Source organism: Aethalodelphis obliquidens, unplaced genomic scaffold (assembly GCF_003676395.1).
Source record: "Aethalodelphis obliquidens isolate GAN/ISIS:26980383/991018 unplaced genomic scaffold, ASM367639v1 scaffold6, whole genome shotgun sequence".
NCBI classification, from domain to species: Eukaryota; Metazoa; Chordata; class Mammalia; order Artiodactyla; family Delphinidae; genus Aethalodelphis; species Aethalodelphis obliquidens.
In genome coordinates this window covers 18,937,810-18,956,027 of record NW_020837950.1, presented here as the reverse complement: position 1 = coordinate 18,956,027, position 18,218 = coordinate 18,937,810, and positions in this window count along the sequence as shown.

Sequence of the window (18,218 nt, the reverse complement as noted above, 5' to 3'; positions counted from 1 at the left end):
ATTCATTTCATTGTATTCAATGAATGTTTTGTAGAAAATTATATTTTTATTAAGGGAGGTGTGTGTGTGTGTGTGTGTGTGTGTGTGTGTGTGTGTGTGTGTGTGTGTGTGTAGGTGACTATACATCCCCTTCAAATACCCCCAGCTCCCAACACATACAAATATTATGTGGAACCATCTATAATGAGAGAATGAAAACCTTTAACACTTTTATCTTCTGTAGTGACCATGAGAATGCACTTTTCAGATTTCCAACTGCAGAAAGAAAATTCACTATGCAGCCCAGAACTGAGCTCTTAATTCCATCACCTGATTGGCACCAAGGCTGTGCTTCCCTCTGGCTGCTTTCAGCCGATGATTAAGCATGGCACAGCTATGAAGGCAAGCCAATTTCTGGGGATCATGACCCCTCTGATGTTGTGACCCCACTGCAGCTAAGATGTTTCTGCCCAACAAATTTTCCTCCCTCCCTCCCCTCTCCCTTCCTTTCTTCCTTCTCCCTACCTTCTTTCCTTCTTTCTCTCTTTCCCTCAGGGTCCTGTTTTCCAGAGGACTCCAACTGTCACAGGAGTCACAGCCAAACTGCTTCAGGGGTTTAGACTTACTATTGGAAATGCAATGGTGAAGAAGGCAGACAAGGTCTGCCTTAAAACAGTTCATATTCTAATTAGGAGAAACAGATAATAAAACAGTTCATATTCTAATTAGGAGAAACAGATAATAAATGCATAAGTACATATAAATGTGCCAAAAATACTAGATAACAATAAACGCTATGGTGATATTATGGTGATTAAGGGGAAACTATTATAGATTGGGTGGGTAAGGAAAAAGTCTCAATAAAAGTGGCAGTTAAGGGAGATTTCCCTAATAGGAAGTAGCCCAAGTAGTCAGCCTTGTGAAGGTCGAGGGGAAAATCTTCCAAGTCAAAGATCAGGGCAAAGACCACAGGGCAAAAACTAGGTTGGCAAAATAAAGACCAGAAAGTAAGGCAGAGAGAACTGAGGTTAGAGACACAGGAAGGAACAGGACCAAAGAAGGCTTTACAAAACAGGATATTATATTTGGACATAAACCAGGATAATATGTCTGGATAAGGGATGAGGATCCTTAGGGGAATTTAAGAAAGGGAATTTTAAGGTATGATTTATGTTTAAAAAGACCATGTTATCTGAAAAGGATAATCAGAGGCAAGAATAATAAATAAAATATTAGAAGCCTATTCTAATAGTTCAGAAAAGAAAAGGTTGTGATTTCACCTGTAGCAATAGACAAGGTGAAAAATGGACTAGTTTAGGATGAGTTTTGGAAGGAACTTGCTGATGGATTGGATACAAGGGATGGCAAAAAGAGAGATGTCATGGACAATGCCTAGACTTGGTGTTTACAGATTGGCTGAATAGAGGTCCTGCTTACAGTGACAGAGGTGGGTAATATGTGTGTATATTTTGGACATACTTTCCCCCCTTGATACACAAGGAAATATATACTTATGACCAGGCACATGTTCTGTGGCAGGGCTAGGCTGCTGCCCGGGCAGAAGATAAACATCAGTGAAAGGGCCACATAGCAGGAGAGGTGATGCTTGTTCATACCAGGATGGAGCCAACATGAGAGTAGTCCAGTGTCCTCTGGCCCCAGGAGCAGCCTCAGAGCTCGAGAGCACACAGATAGATTGGCAGATGGCTGGCATTGCAGTACATTTGTGAAATTGGCATTGCTGGAGATGTTCCTGTTTGTACAGCTTGCTCTGCCCAACCAGCATAAGACAAAAGCAAATCTTTTGGCCACAGGGAAAGCAGGCTCAGCATGGAAGAATGGCTGAGTGGTGAGAAGGAAGGGGACCACTTTACTCATCACAGCATTTCTAAACGTAGCATAACATATATAGTCAAGAGTATGTAATAAATTTAGCATTAAATAAACTGTTACATATGCTAGATCCCAAAGAGCCTTCTCCCCTTAGTATATTATATTTTTAAAACTAGAAATTTTATTATAGTCAGGTTAAAATAATTCATCAGTTGTTGCTCAGAGAAGCAGTTTATGAGGTACTGTTAATAGTTATTACCTGGGCATGGGCAAAATTAGTCATGTGAAACACATATCTATGTAGTCAGCCATCAGCTGCCTTAGATTGTTTGCATTGCTATCACCACATATACATTTAAATTTAAATTAGTAAAATGCAATTTTACTTTAAATGTTTTCGAAAAATCACAGCATGGTGCAGTATTGAAAGAAGTATGAGCCTGGAGAAGAATGTCACAAACCAGGCAATGCAACGAAAGCCCGAATTTTTACGTCTTTCATAGTAGATCCCAGAAAAATCATGGCTAGAAGTCCGTGTTGGTATGTCTGGCAAAAGCATAATTCTTATACCGAATATCTGTTAAAAGCCTCTGGATGACTCTTAACACATATGTTTAACTTTTAATTATGTGTAGTTCAATTAACAGAATAAAGTGAAACTGTTTCACCTAACAGGAAATGCAGACAAAATCCTAGAATTGCTCATCTGCTTTGAAAATATGCCATGCATTTTAAAGAAACTAAAGAAGTCAAGGCCCTGAACAAGGTATAGAAAATAAAACCCATCACTGTGAAGTCTCAAGTAATTCAGAAGACTATTAAAACTTAAGAATTTGAATAAAATTTAAACTTGATTTTGTTGTTACTAACTGGAGAAGATACTAATGGGAGAAGTTTCATGTAGTAGTAGATTGTTATCTGGGATATTTTTTATGAAGTTAGGTATATTACATATAATATTTCCATTGTTATAGAATAAGAGCTACTTTCATGAAATAAATGTATTACTATTTATGCAAAATAAAAATATTATTTAAAAATAATAGGTTTTACAATACCTAGGATCTAAAGAACAATGATGATTCTGGACCTAACAAATCTATTGCTAAATCCCTGTGTGATTGGGGGTAAGGGACTTCATCTTTCTGACCTTTAGTTCTACATTCATACCTTCTACAAGGCTTATTCCACAGACTGGTGAATGAAATTCGTGAATCGTGAAACACTGAACACATTAACAACTAGAAAAGAGCCTCTCAGTAGCTGTTTAAATATTTCTGGTTATTAATCCTATGGTAGTAGCTAGAAAGTAGTGTCATTTTCTTATTGATATTTATTTAATGAAGTAATCTAACCTTTATTAATAAAAAAATGTTTTTCATGGAATAAAATAATTTTCTTTTAAAATTAAAAACAAGTAGTCTGTAAACCTTTTTACTTTTCCTGAAATAGCTCTTTGAGTAGACAGTTTCTTCTCGTTATACTGCCTTTCTCATTTTATATTCTTCTAGCATTTCCACACTCTCATATTCGTTAAAAACATGATTATAAAGGCTGCATAGTACTCTGTTACAGAGATGTGAGATAACGAGCATACATATTGTCTTGTTGGACATAGATACTGCTTTTAATTTTTACTCATTAATAATGCTTCAGTGAATGTTGATACACATAAATTTGTGTGGGTGTTCAATTCCTTGGGAAAATTAACAGGAATGTTATTGTATCAAAAGATATAAACATTTATAAGACTTCTGATACACACTGCTCCATTTCCAACAGAAAGTCTATTAGAGTTTACAGCTCCACCAGTAGTATCTAAGGGGTCTCTTCCAGTGAGTGCACCCTCATTGTGCCACTATCAACTGTGTTACCTTAAATATACTTTTAACATCCTCTGGGGGCTTCCCTTCCCTGGCGGCGCAGTGGTTAAGAATCCGCCAGCCAGTGCAGGGGACACGGGTTCAATCCCTGGTCCGGGAAGATCCCACATGACATGGAGCAACTAAGCCCGTGCGCCACAACTACTGAAGCCCGCGCGCCTAGAGCCCGTGCTCCTGCAACAAGAGAAACCACTGCGATGAGAAGCCCGCGCACCGCAACAAAAAGTAGCCCCCGCTCGCTGCAACCAGAGAAAGCCCACGCGCAGCAACGAAGACCCAACAGGCAAAAAAAAAAAAAAAAAACCCTCGAATTTTCTTGTCTTTTTTTAAAATAAATTTATTTATTTTATTTATTATTTTTGGCTGCATTGGGTCTTCATTGCTGTGCGCGGGCTTTCTCTAGTTGCGGCAAGCGGGGGCTACTCTCTTGAGGTGTGCAGGCTTCTCATTGCGGTGGCTTCTCGTTGCGGAGCACAGGTTCTAGGCGTGCGGGCTTCAGTAGTTGTGGCTTGCAGGCTTCAGTAGCTGTGGCTCGTGGGCTCTAGACCGCAGGCTCAGTGGTTGTGGCGCATGGGCTTAGCTGCTTCGTGGCATGTGGGATCTTCCAGGACCAGGGCTTGAACCCATGTACCCTTCATTGGCAGGAGGATTCTTAACCACTGCGCCACCAGGGAAGCCCTAATTTTCTTGTTTGAAAAATGAAATAAGCACTGCTTACTTCAACATAGTCATTATGGGCATTATACTAAGTAATATACTAATAAGTCATAACCCTCTGCTCTTTCTGTTATATGTCCCTTCTCTTTTGGATACCTGATCTGTTTTAATGGTTTCACATACACATCACCTTTTTCACTTTGCTGATATCTCCCAAGTCTCTCATTGAAATTCTTCTCTAATAACTTGAAATTGTTTCCTGGATATATTTTTTTGTATAGTCCATGATCACATGAAATACTAAACTTCAATTATTTCATCAGTTCTTCATCTTAGCTTTGTTTTCTCTTTCCAAATAATAGTTAAATTCCCAGTAGGTAATGCAAACCATAAAGCCATCTTTAATTCATCCTCTGATTATACCTAATGCATATTCTTTTTCTCACTAAATATTGATATTTATGATTTATCTTTTGAAATAGCTCTTTTATATTCTTGTAGAGTCTCTTTGTCACTAGTGTTTTCCAGGGTTTCATGGACTCATGTTTGGATGTAGCAGCATTTTTCTAGTGAGCAACCATAATTCATTCCCTTTCCATTTATTTATAGCTTTATTTATATATTGCCAATTCAAAAACAGATGTGTATTATTTTATCTCCCAGGTAAAATAAAACTGAAGATATAAGTAAGGACAAGTGTAAACTAATGAATAGTTTGGGGTGTTATATATGTATACTTTTTTTTTCAAAAAATCTAGGCTAAGTGAAATTTTAGATCTGAGAACAACATTTAGCTTTGAGTTATGGCCCAGACTCAAAACCTTCCAATTCACTCTGCACATAGTTTCAGGACAGAAAACTACCAGAAATGTTTTAAGTAATGTTGCTCCCCAGGGTAAAAATCTTCAATGACTCCCTTGTCCTATCACAGTAGTCTCAATTATCTAATTTTAAAGCTGCTTATAATTTGATTTCATACAATATATCTAACTTAATTGCCCACACACAACCATTACTCTCCAGTCTTGCCAATTTCCCCATTATTCCATGAGATTGCTATAAACTGTCATGCTTTCTTTTGCTTAATTTGTCACTTACTCTGGAATTCCTTTCACCTCCACTTTTTTCTTGGACTCTTTATATTTCAACATCTTTCTAGGTTCCTTCTAGCCTTACCACCTCTGCAAAAAATACTCAGACTATTCAAGCCTCCATTGGTTCCTTTCTCCTATTTGTTGATTCATCATGTATTTTTGAGGATCTATTTATCATAATGTAAAGTCTTAGTAATAATAACAGCAAGCCAAACATGATTTCTGCAAATCACATAGTCTATTGAATATATGAATGGTGTGTGTATATGTATATTACATAATCATATATATATATATATAAAAATTCAAGATATATAAAAATATACATATATATGTTCAAAAATTCAAAAATATATAAAAATTCAAAATATATAAAATTATAAGCCATAATTTAAACCATAAAGTAAGAAGACAAAGTACTATGATGGCTTATAATATAGACATCTTAACTATTCTTGGGGACCAGATACATCTTTCTTAAGGTGCCGACTTTTTAATTTTTTCCCCAGCACTGGCTTTTGAGCTGAAGTCTATCAGAACTTTTGTGTCTCAAGGCATTTAGGTACAGTTCAAAGTACAAGATAAGATGCTTAATAAACTTATTGTTTATTTATATTATGAAAAGAAAAAAATGCACATATTTCTGTTTTAACTTACTTAGAAACTAAAAATACTTTTAGAACTACATTTAAGATAGTAGTGATATTGACACTTCCAAAAAGGTTAGCTTCCTGGCGTTAAATTTGTGAAAGCTACACATTCAAAATGATGATTCCCAGAGGAGTTTACTGTGCAAAGGAAGAATTACACTTTATAGGGCAAGCATTGCCTGATTCTCTGCAAGGACTTTGGTGTGGACATTGGAAATGTGGAGTGCACATCTCACTTTAATTTGGATCAATTACAATACTAAGAGAATGATAAATGTGATATTTGTGAAGACAAAGGCCTGAGCTGGTTAACAGATGGCCAGAATGCTTAATAAGTTAGAAAAAGAACATCTCTCTTAGTTGGAAGCAACCAAGTTTGAAATTACAAAATTAATAGAAAGAGAGAGATGATAAAAATGAGTGAGGCAAGTAAGTAAGGATTGTAGAGAATCCCAAGGAGTGACAATATCAATAAAGAGGTAACCAAAATGATTAAAGAATATTACTCTAAATTAAAATAAAAGAAGATAGAGATGTTTCTAAACTTATAATACCTTATATAACACTGTGCACTCTAAGACATAACTTTGGTTAATTTAAGTGATAAAGAACTATAATTAAGATAATTTTAAAATTTATTGGTGTTTGCCTTTTGGAGAAGTGACCACAGTTTATGTTTATTGTGAAATATTGGCTCTATTTGAACTTCTTACTAAAAAGCATTTCTGATTAACACTGAGACAGCCAAGTATGAAAAATGGAAAGAGAAGTAGTTGTTGATAATTGAACAAATTTGAAAAGTTACAATTTCTATACATATTCTGTAAAAGATTAATCAGTTAAGATGTACTGATTGAAATGTGTGTGAGTCAGAATGCAGATTATTATAGGAGAAGTTTGTGCCACGTTGTCACAAAAGTAAAGATCTTACCTATCTAAGGTTCAATTTTAAATTAATTCTTAGGATTTTAGAATTTGAGGATAACATTAAAATTATGTGTGCCTATATCCCACATATACAAAAAGATATTTTAAAACTCAAACATTAAAAAAGAATAACTCAATTAAAAATGAACAAAGTATCTAAAAAGACATTTCTCTAAAGAAGATACACAGATGACTAAAAAGCATGTGAAGAGAGGCTCAATGTCATTAGCCATCAGAGAAATGCACATGAAAACCACAATGCATTAGCACTTCACAGCCACTCTGAAGGCTACAATAGAAAAGACTGGTGATCACATGTGTTGGCAAGGATATGGAGAAACTGAATCTCTCAAACACTACTGGTAGGAATGTAAAATGGCTCAGCCATGTTGGAAGGCACTCTGGCACTTCCTCAAACGGTTAAACTATATGGCCCAGGAATTTCACTGTTAGATATATAGACCCAAGAGACCTGAAAACATACATTCTGGCAAAAACTTCCACATGGATGCTTATAGCATTATTGTTCAGAGTAGCCAAAAATTGGAAAAGACCAAGTGTCTATTAACCAATGAAAGGATAAATAAAATGTGGCATGCCTACATAATAGAATATTGTTTGGCAATAAAAAGAAATGAAGTACTGATACATGCTACAACATGGATGAACCTTGAAAATATTATTCTTAGTGAAAAAAATCCAGTCACAAAGAACCACATATTGTGTAATTCCACATATGAAATGTCCAGAATAGGAAAATCTATAGACAGAACGTAGGTTAGTGGTTGCCTAGGGCTGGGAAGATGGGGGTTGCAGAGTGATAGCTAGGTAGAGTTGGGATTTTGGTGGGAGGGGTAAAAAATGCTCTAAATTGATTATGGTAGTGGGTGCACAACTCTGTGAATGTATTTAAACCGTTGAAATGTACCCTTTAAGTGGGTAAGTTGTATAGTATGTGAATTATATCTGAAAGTTGTTAAAAGTTGTGTTTGCATGACTAAAACAAATTACATCAAAAATAATTATATCCCATCAGATTTGATACCAGCTTTACAATTTAGAGTACACTTTTTACATAATATCGGAGAAAATGGTAATCAGTAAAGAACCAGTGATCGTCTCTCTCCAAATAGGAACAATAAGATTAAAATGGCTCTGCAGTAGCCCAGTTAGTTTAATCATAAGCAGAATAAGAAATGCCACGTTCAAAGTAGTATTTCAGACTGAATGAACTAGTGCAGGTTTTAAAATCGATCATTTTATTCTTGTAAAGTTCTCGATGTCCTGAGAAACTGTAGTTCAATGTGTTGTACTTGCCCTGATAGAAGTGATTCTGATTTTTCATACTTAAAATCTGTACCTTGGGATTTTAGGCACACCTAAATGATGGGCAGTGTTCTTTTGATAAAGTAAACTGGAAGTTTTCATGTGGTTTTTTAAACATTAATTTTAGTTTACAAATAAAGAGCAATTAAAAAAAAACTTTCCAGCTTCCTGTTATTCATTTCTAAATATTTTATTTTACAAAAGAATAGTGCTTCTGCTGTGGAGAGTAATGACCATTTTTAAGCTTGTTTTTGTCTTTTTCATTTTTAATTTGTCAAGTGAAAAAATGAGGATCTTGCTAAGCGTTTAATAGAATGTAGAATTTCCCTTCAATTTTGAATCAGTAAACTAACACAGTGGAGCATGTTCTTCATAACCTTGAGTCAATAACAGTGACTCAAATCTAACAGTCTCTTTTTTTTTTTTTAGAAAATGGAAGTATTCTCTGCTTGTGATTAGGATTGTTTTAAATATACCAAAAGACACCCGTCCCCATCACTTCTTGAATAAATATTTCTATTATTGATAGCTCTCCATAAAAATGTATATTTACCATGTTTTCTTCTTTTTTCCTTTTTCCTATTCTTTTTGGTTGGTTTGAAAGTTCTAGTTTCCACATCTGTTCTTCCTGGACTTTGCTCATATCTTTAACATGCAAACTTTAATTTCTTCAAGTATTTTGGAATTTGGTATTCTTTCACTTAGAAATCAACAGACTTTGAATAATTTTATGTCTCACTGGCATCCATCAATATATATTTATACCACTTGTAAATTCATGAATGTATAATTCATAAATTCAATCTATTATTAACATTTAGACTTTAAATGTAGTTTAGCTTTATTTTTATGTAGCACTTTGACAATATTTTCTCATTCTTCTTGTATCAAATATTGCTGATAAAAATACAATACTACTCATTTTCATTCCATTGTTAGTAATTTGTCTTTACATCTTGTAGCTATTAGAATTTTATTGCTATAGCCTCAAAGTTTATATGAGATTTACTACAGTGTGTCAATGTATGCGTTTTCCTTTTTCCTTTTTTTCTTCTTCTCAGTTACTGTTCAACACTTGCTGAGTTTTCTTGTACAAGAAATCTTCACTTTTTCAGTTCTAGAAAATTCTTAACTATCTTTCCTCCCATAATTTTTGCTTTTTCTTTTCTGAAAATCTTATTAGATAACTATTGCTAGTCTGGCTCATTGGACATTTCTTGATTTCATCTGTGCATATATTTGCCCTGAATTCCAGGAGAATTCCTAAGCTTGATCATTAGTCACCAGTTCTCTCATCAATGGTTCCATTCAGCCTATTTGCCTCATATTTTTAATTATTTCAGAAGTTATACCTTATTTTTAAGAACTCTTTATAGTTTATTGTATTGCTCCTTTTCCCTTTTGTCATAATTTTATGTTTTTATTTCATAATCTTCATTTATTGTTCCAAGGAAGTAATTCCTTCGTCTTTCTGAATGTTTGTTTGAAAAACCTGTTCAGATTGTTATATTAAGTATTTTTTTTGAGTGTAAGTTCTTCCATTTCTTTAAATTTATTTTTTATTGAAGTATAGTTGATTTACAATGTTGTGTTAGTTTCTGGTGTACAGAAAAGTGATTCAGTTTTTTATATATATATATATATTCTTTTTCATATTATTTTACATTATGGTTTATCACAGGATATTGAATATAGTTCCCTGTGCTATACAGTAGGACCTTGTTGTTTATCCATTCTATATATAATAGTTTGCATCTGATGCTCCCAAACTGCTGATCCGTCGTTCCCCCACCCCCCTCCCCCTTGGCAACCACAAATCTGTTCTCCGTGTCTGTGAGTCTGTTTATGTTTCATATAAATAAGTTCATTTGTGTCATATTTTAGATTCTGCATATAAGTGATATCATATGGTATTTGTCTTCCTCTTTCTGACTTACTTCACTTACTATAATGATCTCTAGGCCCATCCATATTGCTGCAAGTGACATTATTTCATTCTTTTTTATGGCTGCATAGTATTCCATCATATGTATATACCACATCTTCGTTATCCATTCATATGTTGATGGATATTCAGGTTGCTTCTGTGGCTTGGCTGCTGTAAATATACTGATATGAACATAGGAGTGCATGTATCCATTTGTTGAGTATTTTTTTTCCTTCTTTTCATTGTTGATCTTCTTCAAGTGTTCGTCATGTTGGACTATGCTCTTCTCTTCTGCAACATAATTCTTGCACTTGAACATGAGACTTTTGTGGTTTCCTGTCACGTGAATAGCCTCAGTGTTCCAAAATTGGGATAAACTCAGTTTAATATGAAGCTTCAATAACTCCTGCTTAATTGAGAGTAGAAGTGTCTTCTTAATTTCTTTTTTTTTTTTTTTTTGCGGTACACAGGCCTCTCACTGTTGTGGCCTCTCCTGTTCTCCCGTTGCAGAGCACAGACTCCGGACGTGCAGGCTCAGCGGCCATGGCTCACGGGCCCAGCCGCTCCATGGCATGTGGGATCTTCCCGGACCGGGGCACGAACCCGTGTCCCCTGCATTGGCAGGCGGACTCTCAACCACTGCGCCACCAGGGAAGCCCTGTCTTCTTAATTTCTGATGAAGACAGATTGATCATAGCAAGATAATACTTGATCATCTTCCACAGTATCTTTACCAAATGGATTTTAAACTGCTTATGGTTGTGGAAGTCCTTTGTAAGATATAAAAACAAGATTTAACACTTACTTGAAGGCTTCTGAAAATAATCAGGACATGAAGAGGAATAACTCTGCCAACAAAGCACTGACATCCAGAGTATATACATTGTATTCTGTTTGAATGTTTTATTTTTGTTTAGACTAAAGGCCAAAAAAACAAAAGCATGTCTGGCTTTAAAAAACATCTACATTCAGATATCAACCACTTTATACTTGCTCCACACTGACCTAAGGGTACAGTTTTGGGAGTGCTGTAGTCTACTTTTAAATTATTTACCTTCCAAAAAGAATAGTATAAAACCAAAAAGCTTATTGTGAAATGCTTAGACTTTTTTTTTTTTGCCTGTCAGAAGAGAATAAAGATAAATATAAACAGCTACATACTAGATGATACAGTATAAAATGCTAATCTTTCATTTTTCGAGATAAAATTGGAAAGATGTCAGATGTATTGAACAGCCATAGCTTACGTTTAAAAAGAAAATCACTAAACACAGAGCACATTAAGGTTTACAGCACATTTTAGTACATGTGAAATCCTGATCCTCTAACTCAAAATTTATAGTGTGGGGAGAAATATGCTTCTGCAAATAAGCTGAAAGCCAGTAGTCCATTCTTGTGTTTTAATTCAATAGCCAGCATCACATCAAAACTTTACAGAGGAAAACAAGGCATATAGCATCAACAATCAATATAAAAATAAAACCACACAAAAAATATTATGTGACTACACTTTTAGTATCACATGGGGAAAAATCATCATTATTTTGTCAATATAAAAAAATTAAAATTCCCATATATGCCTTAGAATTCTTAGAATTTCCGTCACTGTCAATAAATACAGCGGTAGTTAAATGGATGAAAGGCATGATGGCAAAAAAGAGAAAGAAAGGAAAGTTGGCAAACCACAAGCTGAAGGAATAGATTAATATTAAAATATTTACAGAATTTTGGGGGGAGTTTGGATAACAGGGGCCCAGATTCTACTAATAAAAACAACTTTTCCTCAAAATTATCAACCTCATATTAACCTCTACTTTATACATAAATTTTTATTTTATCATTTCTCTTCAATATTACATACAAAAATACTAATAAAGTAGGAGTAAACATTAAAGATAAAAATATAATAATCCATTTTGAAGAAGAGAGAATAGTAACATTAAAATCACCTTGTATACACATCTCAATCTTTTCTTTATCATTAACCATTAACTGAACGTGGGACTTATCATTTTAATTTATTTTTTAGAGGTTTACTACTTAGGTTTATATCACTAGAAAGTTTATCTAATTTTGGAAGTTTGGGGAACTTCATGAAAATGGAATAATTTGCCTTTTCTTTCAATAGTGTTTCTGATGTTCATCCATGTAGTTGAATGCAGCATTGATTAATTCATTTTTACAGATGTATAGAATTCTTTTGATTAACTATGTCACTCTATTTATCCATTATACTCATGATGGTTATTTCCAAGTTGTTTTCACCCAACTAGTGGGATTGAATATTTTTATACATGTTTAGGTGTGCATACATGTAAGAGCTACTCTAAGTGTAAAACTAGGTGTGACTTGCTTATGTAAGGGGTATTTATATATTTCATTTTATAAATTAATGCTGACTTGTTTCCAAAAGTAGTTACCTCAAATGATACTCACACCTGTGTGTAATTAGTAAGTGTCTCACTGCTTCATATCCTCTATAATACATTATTATTGTAGTTTAAAATTTTTGTCAATCTGGTGTTTGTAAAATGGTGCCCATTCTGGATTATTATTTAACATCATTGATCATTTGACTCTCCTCTTCTGTTTTTTTTTTCCCTTCCTTGCTTTTTTTGGTGATGGATTTTTTTTTAAATTTTTTATCTTATTTCATTTTCTCCCTTTACTCCTTTTCTTTTAATGATTATTCTAGAAACGTTAACCTGACAATTTAATATATCAAACTCTAAAGTTTTTAAAAACTTCATCCTTCCAGATATTTCAGGAATATTGGAACAATTTAATCACTCTCCCTCTAATTTATAAAATTATATTGTTATTAATTATTTCTATTATAGACTTTCAAGACATTAGTATATTATATAATTAATTGAATTATTCATATGCTTACCTTTATCCTTATCTTACTTTTAATACCTTTCACTGAAATTAATGTCATTTTGCCTAAAGTACTCTTATTTAGAATATTCTTAATTATTAAACTACATTTGCTTAAAATTTCTACACTATAGAATTTCCTGTTGAAAAAATCTGTTCTTGGCAACTCTTGGGTTTACCTGTCTGAAAATGTGTATGTTACTCTCATTTTTCCCTCATATTGAAAGTGTTGTTTTGTATTGTTTTGTTTTTGCTATTTATAAAATTCTGAGTTGACAGTCTTTGCATGTGTTGTGAGCTCTTATTCACTGGAATTTTACTAGTGAGAATTATTTTAAACCTGATTGTGAAGTAATTTTTTTCTATTTCTCAAGACGATTTATATTTCCTACTTACTGGACTGGGGACACTGACCACCCACGAAAATTTTAAACTAAGTGTTGCATTATTATTTTTTTTTCTTCCATATCCTCTATCAATTGTTACTTTAATTTCAAACTTGGCTTATAGCTAAGATATCTCACTGGAAGATTATTTTTCCATTCATTTATTTTTTTCCCCTCTACCACTAGCACAAGTGCCCAAGACAGGTGTACTCTTCCCTTCTTACCAACAGGTACAGGAACATGGGAGTTGGTGAATAATGTCTTTCTGCTTCACTCTTAGGCCAATAATAAATAACCTCATGGGGTTCTTGTTTGGGAGAAACCTAGGTTTTACCACCTGTGTCTTTTCTCCCAAAAGGAGGCAAAAACTAAAACTAAATATCACAATTGGGCAAATAGCCTCAAGGTGAAGGCTGACCTTATGGTTTACTTACCTCTGTGAGTTCACTTATATTTTGGCCTTAAGATTCCAATTTATTGGTCATTGATAAAATGAAAAGTTATTTTAAATGTTTAATAATCAAGGATTTTTAATGGTTTCAGCAGAAGAGTTAACAAATTGTTCATTGGTTATAGTCAGCTATAATTCTGGAAATAAAGTTATTGCCAAAATTTATATGCTTCAGTAAGAGTTTTTGTTTTCCAAGCCTGAGTGGTAGCAAAATAATGAGGGTTGAAAGTGAATCTTTACAAAAATGTGAACTTGTTGGACTCATGTTTGTTTCTTATGTTAAGAAGAGTGAGATACAGGCAAGGAAAGACTGAGAAGTAGACTTAAGACTTTTAGTCTTAAATCTTAAGTCACAGATTGTGACTTTTAGTATGCATAGTTTATTTTTCAGTATGAAAATAGGAAAAAGAAAGAATATACAATAATTTCACACAAAAAAATTTCCCCAACACAGACTTTATATGATGTGCCAATAGCTCCGCTTTTGAAAATAAAGGAGCTATGTAGATTTGCATTTAGAATAAAAAGTGGAAGAACTGCTGAGAAAAATAAGGATTTACCTGGGGAAAACCTGGAGTAGTTAAGAGTGGTGCTGCACATATGGTGGAACAGAATTGTGGATGCAGGCCAGAGCCAGGAACACTCACGAGTTTCTTTTCCTTTATTTTTCTTTATTACTGCTTTGCTGACACTAGTTATGGTGGCAGTAAAAGTAGCAGATCAGCAGGGAAATTAGTCACCAATGAACTGACCTCATTTATATATTTTTTCCACTATAACTAGGACGCACACTTTAGGTTGAGTAAATTATTAGCGTTCTTGAAATTTATCTAAATTCTAGAGGTATAGTGTAGTGCTGTCCCAGAAGAGTCAAGAATGTTATTTCTGAGACAGATGAGGTGTTTTATTTTAATATTAAGAGATTAAAATCTCAGTTTTGTATCCTTAATTGGACTGAAGGAAAAAGAGAGAAAGAAAGGATAAAGACAAAAAATATGTATTTAGGATGATTTAATGATGGCTTTGTAGCAGTGTATATGTATACATAGCAAAATGCATCCAGTCAATGGCCATTGTCCTCATGACTCATATATGTGCATAACCACTTTGCTAGGTTTTTGTTTTCATTTTTTTGCAGAACATCTGTAGGTCTGTTTTTTTTACCAATTTTCCTTAAGATGCTTGCTGATTTTGGAGCTACACATCTAGCTGAATGGGTGTAAAATGTTTTCAAAATTCTACATTTATTATGTTCTTTATAGGAAAATAGTGGAAAAAGCATAAGCAAAAACTGGGAGCAAAAATTGCCGTTGTGAAATATCTCAGAATTTGAAGGCCTTGATCCAATTATCTTAGGGAAATTTCAATGCTAAAGAATTTATCTTGATAAGATTTTCTTTTGACAATCAGCACTATTAACAGTAGAGCTTTTAGCTCTTTTGAGACACTGAAAAATATTGGGCAGTTTACATTTTCCTCATTTTCAAAGAGAAATCAGCTAAATAAAAGCCTTTCAGAGATAACATTATTTGTCAGTATGGCACAGGAATAAAACAGCGATAATACTTCAGATACGTATTTTTAAAAATACACTGGTTCAATTTTCAGGCTAACTTAGGTTAGATTCAAAAATTCAAGCAGAGTGGAAATGATCACAAACCTAATTCTTAAAGTGCCTGACTTCCTTTCTAAGTTCAATGTGACAATTCTATTCCTTGTGCGCCATTATTTATGGCCTATACTGATGTGGTACTGAAATATAAGGCATTAATAATAGATATATTTAAATTAAATGTATACATAGTACTGATATTTTACATTAGAGGGTTGTGTATTAGCTTGATAAAAACATGCTTTCTCTTTCTTTATATTAAGTCCTTAAAATTGTTTTTATGCACAGAATCTATTTTTAGTTCTTTCTAGAAAAATCTATTTTTAGTTCTTTCTAGAAAAATATTCATACTTATCAAAGAAACAGCTTATACTATTGATTTGGAAAAGGTCAGTCAGCATAGGCTAAATTACTCTGTAGTAACAAACACCCTCCAAAAATCTCAGTGACTTGAAAATCACAAAGTTGTGTTTCCTGCTGTTGATGATCCCCACTGAGGCTTGCTCAGTCACTCTACTCCTCATAACCACCTATGACTTTGGACACCATCTCAAATTTTACTGGTCACTATTTCAGAGTCAAAGGAAGTTACACATAAGCCCTTCCACTCACAACTTAAAAGCCATATCCAGTTCCGTGACTATACCCACTTAGAAGTGGGTTAAAAAGTGTATCCTACCAAATCCCGAAAAGAAGAAGAACTAGAAACATTTTCTGAACAGCACTTATATCTACCTCAGCTTATCTTTCTGCTCATCAAATAGCTCATTCACTCTCCTTTCTGCATATAATGTATACTTACTCGATTCTCAAACTACACAACCTGTAAGCACTAATTAATCACAATATTAGTCTAAAACCTGAGAATCTTTGGGTGATACATGCTGGTTTTGCATTCAAGTGATATGTGAAATCCTCTATCTTAAAATCAGAAATTACTTACCTTGATCCAGATAAATACATGTTATCTGTCCCCACAACCTGATATGTAATGGTCTAACAAATACTGGAAAACTGCAATCAATACTCTCATTTAGAAAAAGGAAGATGTGAGACACAGCATGTAGTAATATATAGCAATTCTGAAATCACCACTGGGCAAACTTTTTGAGGTATCACTACCCTAGAGGTAAGGAATGTTTTTTGAATATTCCCTGATTCTGCTTTGTGGAATGAGTGCTTTAGTCTCTTGTTCTCTATGGCTCTTTGCAGCTCTTTCAGAGATTTTACCCTTTGTTATCATTCTCGGCCACATCTGAAGTTCAAATTGGAAAAATATATCCTCCCGGGGGCTGAGTAGCATTGTCAGCCTGATTTCTTTCCGGAGAAAAATCATTTTAAGCCTTGGACAGTCAGTCTTTTTTTAGTCTAGGCTATGGCTCTTTTGGCACTACAACCCTTTCAATAACTTACCTTTTTAACAATTGGAGTCCCATCAGTGCCAATAACTACAGTCATAGTTCTATTTGGGACACCTTCTCTTGATTTAATCACAAAAAGTTTATCAGTTTTAGTGGGTATGTTATACCACTAAACCTTTTCCTAAACCATTTTCTCAACAGAAGAGATTTTCTGGGAACAATATTAATTCTTTCAGAGGTTTTAACAATCAGTGTAATGGTTCTCCAGTTGATGTGATCTTTCTGCAAGTTATACCTTAATTGATATTTTTGCTTATATTTCTCATTTTAATGTTCATCTCCTTAGGGTTGAGAAGCTGTAGCCACTTCCTACTTAAAATTTTCTCTATATCTGAAATATCTTTATACACCCTTTTATCTCTGCTTTCAAATGGCCTAATTATTTACTGAGGTCATTTATTAATTGCAATATCTTGTCAAATGCACCTAATAGCATCCAACATTGGCTACTATCATTCTAATGTCCAATCTTTTTTCTGAACACTACATTATTAACTATATATTCTGAATTTCAAACTATCTTGGGTGATCGATTAGCCAAATGTATTGCCACTACATTACATAGATTTCTATTTTTCAGTTTCCTTATCTTCAGATGACCCATCCTTAAGACACTGCATGTGTTCAGGTTTGTTTGTTTTCTTCAGAAACATCTCTCTTCTGGTTTTGATTTCTGTGTCATTCAGGATAGACTAGGTTATACTGTGGCAACAGTCAATCCTTAAATCATGGTGGCTCAATAAAGAAATATTTATATTTGCTCATTCTACATGTTCATCATAGATGAAAAATTCTGCTATTTGTGTCATTCTGCAACCATGACCGCCAGAAGGGCAAACACTTTGAATATTTCCAGTGACCTTGCCAGAGTGGAAATGGAGCTCTGAAGGATCTCACAATGAAACTTAAATGTTCTGCTCAGAAGTGACATGTTTCACTTATGCTCATGAATCTTTGGCTAGAAGTAGTTACAAGGCTTAACCCATCCTCACACGGGGCAGGAAATGATTCTTACTTACTCTGAGGCAAGAAAGAGGGAAAACTAAAAACAGAAACAAACAAAAAAAAAACAAACAAAAAAACATTTATGAGCAGCATTAATGTGAACTATATATGTATTCTGTGTTGGTCATGGGTGCAAAAATCACAGATAAGATTTTAAAACAGCAGTGAAATATGTACAAGATAGATA